At 39.4% G+C, this 8,134-nt stretch overlaps 1 long non-coding RNA gene across 1 annotated transcript; it reads right to left on the reverse strand.

Annotated features, from left to right (window-relative positions):
• Positions 1-2,237: 2,237 nt before the first annotated feature.
• On the reverse strand, positions 2,238-3,761 carry LOC130999890 (uncharacterized). The gene is made up of 2 exons (XR_009093612.1): positions 3,678-3,761; positions 2,238-2,898 (listed from the first exon to the last, which is right to left on the reverse strand). It is a non-coding gene; the product is annotated as an uncharacterized LOC130999890 (long non-coding RNA).
• Between the last annotated feature and the right edge of the window lie 4,373 nt (positions 3,762-8,134).

Here is an 8,134-nt window from a genome sequence, read left to right on the forward strand (position 1 = left end):
TAATAATTCTCCTACAACAATGTCTAGGGCAAAAGCAATAATTCTCAAATATCTATTACCTCTTTCCACAAAATTCCCAAACATCAAATCACTGCCGATCTTGAGGAATAACAAAGTCGGCCCAATTATCTTCGCCGCCACAAAGCAGAATGAAATTCTTCTAGACAGAGAAAGCAGCCTGAGCTTCGATCGTCGCGACGGCGAATATTTGCAGGCAAGGAGAGCAGTTATGAGCAGCTACCATCTCGTCAATGGCGGCGGCGGCGGCGGCGGCGATGGCTTGAACCAGAAGATGAAGAGCTCTTTGAAGGGGCTGTGCCGCCACGCCGGAGCTGCGGTTCAGACTAGGGTCGGAGTTAGGGTTTACAGGTTCACGGTGGCTTGCCCGTGGAGGAGTGGTAGTGGTGAAATGCTTGCTTTTAGGTGCTTTCTTCCACACCTTAAATCAATGAAGAAGCCATGCATTGAATATTGCATATTTTGATGTGTAGCACACATACATATATGTGTGATGTGTATGTTAAATTATCATCAATACACTTGCTCCTTGGTTTACAAAAATATATACGAATCAATCACTCCCTCCGTCCCACTGTATCTGACACTCTTTCTATTTTAGGCGTCCCACTGTAAGTGAGACTCTTTCTTTTTTGGGTAAATTTTTTTCCCTTTAAACACATTTTCACTTTTTCACCTACACACAAAATACACATTTCTTAATTCTTGTGCCCAAAAAAAAGGTCTCACTTACAGTGGGACGGAGGGAGTATAAAATATGCTAAAATAAAACACTACGAAATATTATGAATTTACCGTGAAAAACGATAGTAATTGATAAATTAAAAAAAATAAAAACAAAAATTTGCCATGCCGGCTAATATATGACAGGCGAAACCTGTCATCTATTAACAAATCGTCTTTCATAAATAAAGATATAGTCTATTTAGGGGAGCTGAGCTGATAGACGACGGACGGCCGTCTGTCGTCTATTTGGAGAACAGACGACGGACGGTCGCGTGTCGTCTAGCTTTTGAAAACTGTTGTCTATTCTCTAATAGATGACTGTTTTTAGGCGTGTCGTCTATGACTGCTCTATATAGATAACATGTTTTTGGAAACCGTTGTCTATAAGTATATTAGACAACGTTCATCTATGTAGTGTTGTCTATAGCCTGAATTCTTGTAGTGCAGCTATAGAATTTTGTCTAACAAATCATTTAACAAAAATAATTCCTATTTTATAGGATATAAACTTAGAATAATTCGAATTCCTCCGCATCAGACAGTCTTCCATTTTCGCCGCTGGCGCCGCGAGCTCCCATCGGCAGCGACGGCATGACGTCGGCGGCTTTACCGAGGGAGACTATGTACCCTTCCTCCTCCCTCGAAGCCGCCTCGTCCACGAATTTGGCATAGATCGGCTCCGGATCGAGTCGCGGTACCGATCCCTGCTTGCGGCGTAGAGAACCCAGCTCCTCTAGCCGTACTTGACAACTCCGGTGAAGAAAACCAGGATCCACAAAAAATTCAGAGACGCGCGGGAGAAGGATCGGATGTAGACGTAGACTGTGACGACGACTTGGCCCGCCAGCCCGAGCAGGTGGCGAGACCAGAGCTCGTTATCGGCGAGGGCGTAGGCAGTGATGGTGTCGGGGCCGCCGAGGTGCATCAGGAGGAAAGGCGCCCAGAAGACTGAGATCGTGTACTTGGCGTCGACGGCGTCGCTCGAGTCGCCTTCGGCTTGGGAGAGGACGCCGAGGGCGAGGGTGGCGACGGAGTCGGCGGAGAGGTAGAAGTGTAACACCCTAATCTAATTAAGGAGTTAAATATAAAATTTAAATAAATATTTAATGCGGAAGTCTTAAAATAATTTAAAACTCACTTTTAAAATAAATATTTTCGAAAATAATTTTAAGAAAAAGAAATCTTTAAATAAAATTGGTTTTTAAAGCACTTTTAAAACGATTTATAAGATATCAAAATTTTCAATAATGTATTCAAATATAAAACTTGATTTTGAATTCATAAATTTAAACAACTTTATTTTCAAAGCACGACATGAAGATGTCAGAAAAATAATTAACTAATTAATAAAACTTGTACTAAGGAAAAAAAAACTCTAAATATAAAATCATATCTTTTTAGCAGCGGAAAATATAACAAAATAAAATCTTTATATAATTAAAAATTATGTATGTATCCATGTATATATACTCGTAAAGATATAAATTCTTAAATAAATATTTGAAATGAATTTAAATATAGATTAAACAAGTCATGACATTAAAATAATATAACAACATTTATTTAAATAAATCACACACAAATCTCAAATAATATAGAATTTCAGAGTTTACATAACCAAAAATATCACATGAAATAACACAATATGTTTTAAGAAACATTTATTTTTAAATAGATGTGACGCGCTCATTCGACTCTCCACGCGCCTCCGATATCAATCACCTGAAACTGTTGAATATGGGATGAGCATACAGGGTACACTCAGTGTGGGAACATGCAATAATTGTCCATGTTAATAAAATGGTAACACATATTGTCATAACGTAACATAACTTCCATACGCACTGTGGCAACTCCAAGGACTTTAATGTCCCGGACCCTATATATGGATCCCTGGCGACAATATAATGGTTGCAACCTTGTAACATGAAATCGCATTGTGGCATACCAAGGACGGTGAAGTCCTGGACCAATTATGCTGGCCCCTAGCGATAAATATTTTTACAACACATACGGTAAACACATAATATTAAAATGGACAAATATTAACCACGTGCATGTACTGAAATAAATCCCACACCTGTATTTTGAACTTGAACTTGAAGGCTAACTTTAAGAAATTCAATCAAAAGTTACGTCCTAATCGCGCCGCACCTAGTCAGATAAATTCAAATAATAAACATAAGGGTCTAAATGTACTAAAAAAATAATTAAAAATAAGAAAATTTCATAAAACCTTTAAAATCATTAATCTTATTAATAAAATATTTAAAGGCATGGTTTTATAGTTCAAATCTCAATTTAAAATCAAACTCAATTTAATCAATAAAATTAGCCCAATTATTAGAAGTCAAATTTTAGCTCATTAATGAATTTAAACTTAAGCTCATACTTAAAGCCCAACATCTCTCTATCTCCCTCTTAAATCCCTCTCTGCACTCACTATTCAACATACACACGCACACTCTCACACACATACTCACACACCAGCGCACCCTCTCTCTCTCCCTCGTCTTCCGCCGCCGCCGCCCGACAGCGGCGCCGCCCGACGTCTCCCTCTCCTTCCCAGCATCCTTTTCCCTCTCCCTGACCCCTTTCTTCCCAGCCTTCCTCTCTCCCCCAACCTCTCTCTCCGTCGTGGCCAGACATCCATCTGACGCCGGCCCCCTGCTCCGGCGAGCAGCCAGCCGCTGCCGCCTCTACTCCCGCCGTCAACAGCGCAGCTGTAGCGCCGCTGGGACAGCAGCACCGCAGCAGCCACCAGACGCCCTCTCTTCCTCTTCTATTTCTATTTCCCCTTTTTCATGTAATTTATAAGATTTATTCTATTTGATTATGCATATGCTGTGTAAAACGAAAGATTTGTGAAAGTTTTGTTTTTGCATAAAATAATTGATGTACTAAAATGAAATTACAGAAGAAATTAAAGTTACCAGCTGAAAGTGGCAAAGTTGAAATTTGTAGTGAGAGTGGCAGATTTGAGTTATTTTGTGAAAAGAGCAAATGGAGAATTCAGTTGATGGTTTATGATTCGAAGCTGATGGAATGAGGATGATGCAATGAGGTTTAAATAGATTGAATTTACTCGTTCGTCGTCAAAGATTTGAATGTGAAAGAGATCAAAAATTTGCTGCTTGTGAAGAAAAAATCAAATCTTACGTGAAATCAAATTTGGTTAGCTGAAAGAAAGATACACGTTAATCTCATTTTCATTTCAATAAAAAGTTAATTACACAATAATTATATATATATATATATATATGGGCTTGGAATGTATGATAAGTAAATGGGCCGGTATAATGTATATAAGCTTAGATTAAAAATTAAACAAGGTCCAACATATATTAAATTGCAAATAATAGTATTTAAGCCCAAATTAAAGTAAAATTAATTGAATATAATCTTCCATTTCCATAGATATAATCTATAGTTCGAAATCATATATCTAACTAGGGGCGCGATTAGATAATTCATGACATAGACTAAAATTTGAATAACCTCACAATTTAAATATAAAATGCTTCAAAATAATTTAAATATGAAATAATTTAAAACAAAAATTTAAATGAATTATTTGGTTTCGGGCTGTCACAACCCTACCCACTTAAATAAAATTTCGTCCTCGAAATTTAACTTACTTGGTTCTAACTGGGGATATCGAGCTAGAATTTCTTCTTCACGTTCCCAAGTAGCTTCATCAGGTCCGTGCCTAGTCCATTGAATTTTGACTAAGGGTATTTCTTTACCTCGCAAGACCTTTACTTTTCGATCTAATATAACACTTGGCTCTTCTTCGTATGTAAGGTCCTTGTTGATTTGGAGATTTTCATAATGGACGATGTGACTAGGATCGTGCAGATACTTTCGCAACATGGAAACGTGAAACACATTGTGCACTGCTGACAATTCTGGTGTTAAAGCTAGACGATAGGCAACATCACCTATGCGTTCTAGGATTTCAAACGGTCCAATAAATCGAGGTCTCAATTTTCCTTTCTTTCCGAATCGTAGAACTCCTTTCATTGGTGCTACTTTGATAAATACTTTTTCACCAACCTCGAAATATAACTCCTTTCTTCTGCGATCTGCATAAGATTTCTGTCGATCCTGCGCCATTTTAATCCTCTCCTTTATCTTCTCAATGACCTCAACCGTCTTCTCAATGATTTCCGGACCTAACACTTTTCGTTCACCAACTTCGTCCCAATATAATGGCGATCTACACTTTCTCCCATATAATGCCTCATACGGAGCCATTCTAAGAGTTGTTTGAAAACTGTTGTTGTATGCAAACTCGATTAATGGTAGATGAGTTTCCCAAGTGCCTCCAATATCCATGATACTAGTCCGCAACATATCTTCCAAAATTTGTATAGTCCTTTCGGATTGTCCGTCTGTTTGAGGATGATATGCTGTTGAAAAGTTAAGTTTAGTTCCCATAGCTGCGTGTAAGCTTTTCCAGAATCTGGATGTAAATCTTGGATCTCGATCAGAGACAATAGATACTGGCACTCCATGTAGTCTAACCACCTCTTGAACATACAGTCTCGCCAATTGGTCCATTGAGTATGTCATTTTTACTGGAATGAAGTGTGCGGACTTAGTGAGTCGATCTACAACTACCCAAACTGCATCGTGTCCACGTATTGTTCTTGGAAGTCTCACCACGAAGTCCATCGTAATGTGTTCCCATTTCCATTCGGGTATCTCCAATGGATTTAGCAATCCCGATGGTCGTTGATGTTCAGCTTTCACTTGTTGACATGTCATACATCTTCCAACATACTCAGCTATTGACCTCTTCATTCCTCTCCACCAAAATATATTTCGAAGATCTTTGTACATCTTGGTGCTTCCTGGGTGTGCTGTGTAAGTCGTGCAGTGCGCCTCATCCAAAATTTCTCTTATCAATTCTTTATCCTTAGGGACGCAAATTCTCCCTGCATATGTAAGTGTTCCATCACTTGCCAATGAGAAACTTGTATTATTGTCTTTTAACCCCTTACTTTTCATTTTCTGGAGGAAGCTGTTGGTCTCCTGCGCTTTTCTAATACGATCACGCAATGTAGGTTTAACAACTAGTGCTGCAAGCGTAGCCTCTGGGGTATTTGGACTAACCACCTCGAGATTCATCCTTTCAAATTCTTTTATCAAGGTTTCTTGTTGAGTTATCATTGAGGCTGGTTGTCCTTCTCCTTTTCTGCTAAGTGCATCGGCCACCACATTAGCCTTTCCAGGGTGATACTGTATGGTACAATCATAATCCTTCACGAGTTCTAGCCACCTTCTTTGCCTCATATTCAACTCCTTTTGCGTGAAGAAATATTTCAAACTCTTATGATCTGTGAAGATCTCACATTTTCCCCCATACAAGTAATGTCTCCAAATCTTTAGCGCGTGCACTACGGCTGCTAGCTCCAAATCATGCGTAGGGTAGTTATGTTCGTGCGTCTTCAACTGCCTTGACGCGTAAGCGATAACCTTTCCTTTCTGCATTAAAACACATCCCAGACCTTGCTTCGAGGCGTCGGTATAGATGACGAAATTTCCTGATTCATCGGGTATGGTTAACACTGGTGCTGTTGTTAACCTTCTTTTCAATTCCTGAAAACTCTGCTCGCATTGATCAGTCCACTTGAACACGACTCCTTTTCTGGTTAATTGTGTCATTGAGCCTGCTATCTTTGAAAATCCCTCGATGAATCTTCTATAATAACCAGCGAGTCCTAAGAAACTTCTCACTTCACTGGCGTTGGTAGGTGCCTTCCAGTTATTTACAGCTTCCACCTTCGCTGGGTCCACCTTAATTCCTTTAGCACTCACCACATGACCGAGAAAGACAACTTGATCTAGCCAAAATTCACACTTCTTAAATTTGGCGTAAAGTTTCTCATTTCGTAAGGTTTCCAAAGTGATTCTGAGATGTTCTTCGTGTTGCGCTTTGTCCTTAGAATATATCAGTATGTCATCAATGAATACTATGACAAACTTATCCAAATAAGGGTGGAAAACGCGGTTCATCAAATCCATAAATACCGCAGGGGCGTTTGTTAAACCAAAAGGCATGACTACGAATTCGTAATGGCCATATCTCGTTCGAAAAGCCGTCTTTGGTATATCACCTTCCTTTATTTTGAGTTGGTGATAACCCGACCTCAAATCGATTTTTGAAAACACTCCTGCTCCTTTCAACTGATCGAATAAATCCTCTATCCTTGGCAGATGATACTTGTTCTTGATGGTGAGTTGATTGAGTTCTCGATAGTCGATACACATCCGCATTGTTCCGTCTTTCTTCTTGACAAACAAGACTGGCGCTCCCCAGGGTGATACACTTGGTCGAATAAACCCTAGGTCCAAAAGTTCTTGCAATTGTGTCTTCAATTCTTCCAATTCCTTTGGTGCCATTCTATACGGTGCTTTCGAAACAGGTGCTACTCCAGGTAACAAATCGATCGTAAACTCTACTTGCCTATCAGGTGGTATTCCAGGTAGATTTTCGGGGAAAACATCGGGGAATTCGCATACTACTGGAACATTTTCAAGGGTGAGTTCATCATTTTCCTTGCCTACTATGCTCACCAAATAAGCGTTGCAGCCTCCTTTATTCAATATCTTCATCGCCTTCATAGCAGATATCACCATGGGCATTTTCCTTAACTTTGATCCTTGAATAGCAACTTCTTTCTCCCCTGGTATTTTGAACACGACTTCTCTTTCGCGGCACTTAATTGTTGCATGGTTTCGACTTAACCAATCCATCCCCAGAATCACATCGAAATCGTGCATTTCGATAAGGTATAAGTCAGCTTCAAGCTTTCTATTCCTAAAATTCAAGGAAATTTTTCTAGCAATCCTATTAGTCTTAATGGATTCTCCAGAGGGAATACTTATGTTCAAGTCTAAGTTCTCTACCTCCCAAATGATCTTATTCTTTTGACAAAACTTAAGGGAAATAAATGAGTGTGAAGCTCCAGAATCAAATAGAACAACAGCAGGTGTTCCTGATATAATTAGCGTACCCGTCATTGTGTTGTCATCCTCAACTTCTTCTTGTTGTTTTAAGGAAAAGAAACGAGCATTTCCTTTTCTTTCTGGCTCTTTGCCACTTCCTTTGTTTAGCCCAACGTTCATTCTCCCTTCTAGCACATTCCGCTTGTTCTTAGGACAAGTACTCGATGTATGTCCCGGTTCATGGCAAAAGAAGCAAACTCCTTTTCCCCACAGACACTCTCCATTGTGGAACTTTCCACACTTCTGACATTGTGGTTTGGTTACTTGTGTGTTTGCACTGGTGTTACCTCCAAATTTCGACCTCTTATCTTGGAAGTTTCCTCCACTTTGGTTAGGATTTTCCCATTTCCTCTTCATTGGTTGATTTGTCGATTTT

Source organism: Salvia miltiorrhiza, chromosome 8 (assembly GCF_028751815.1).
Source record: "Salvia miltiorrhiza cultivar Shanhuang (shh) chromosome 8, IMPLAD_Smil_shh, whole genome shotgun sequence".
Taxonomy (NCBI): domain Eukaryota; kingdom Viridiplantae; phylum Streptophyta; class Magnoliopsida; order Lamiales; family Lamiaceae; genus Salvia; species Salvia miltiorrhiza.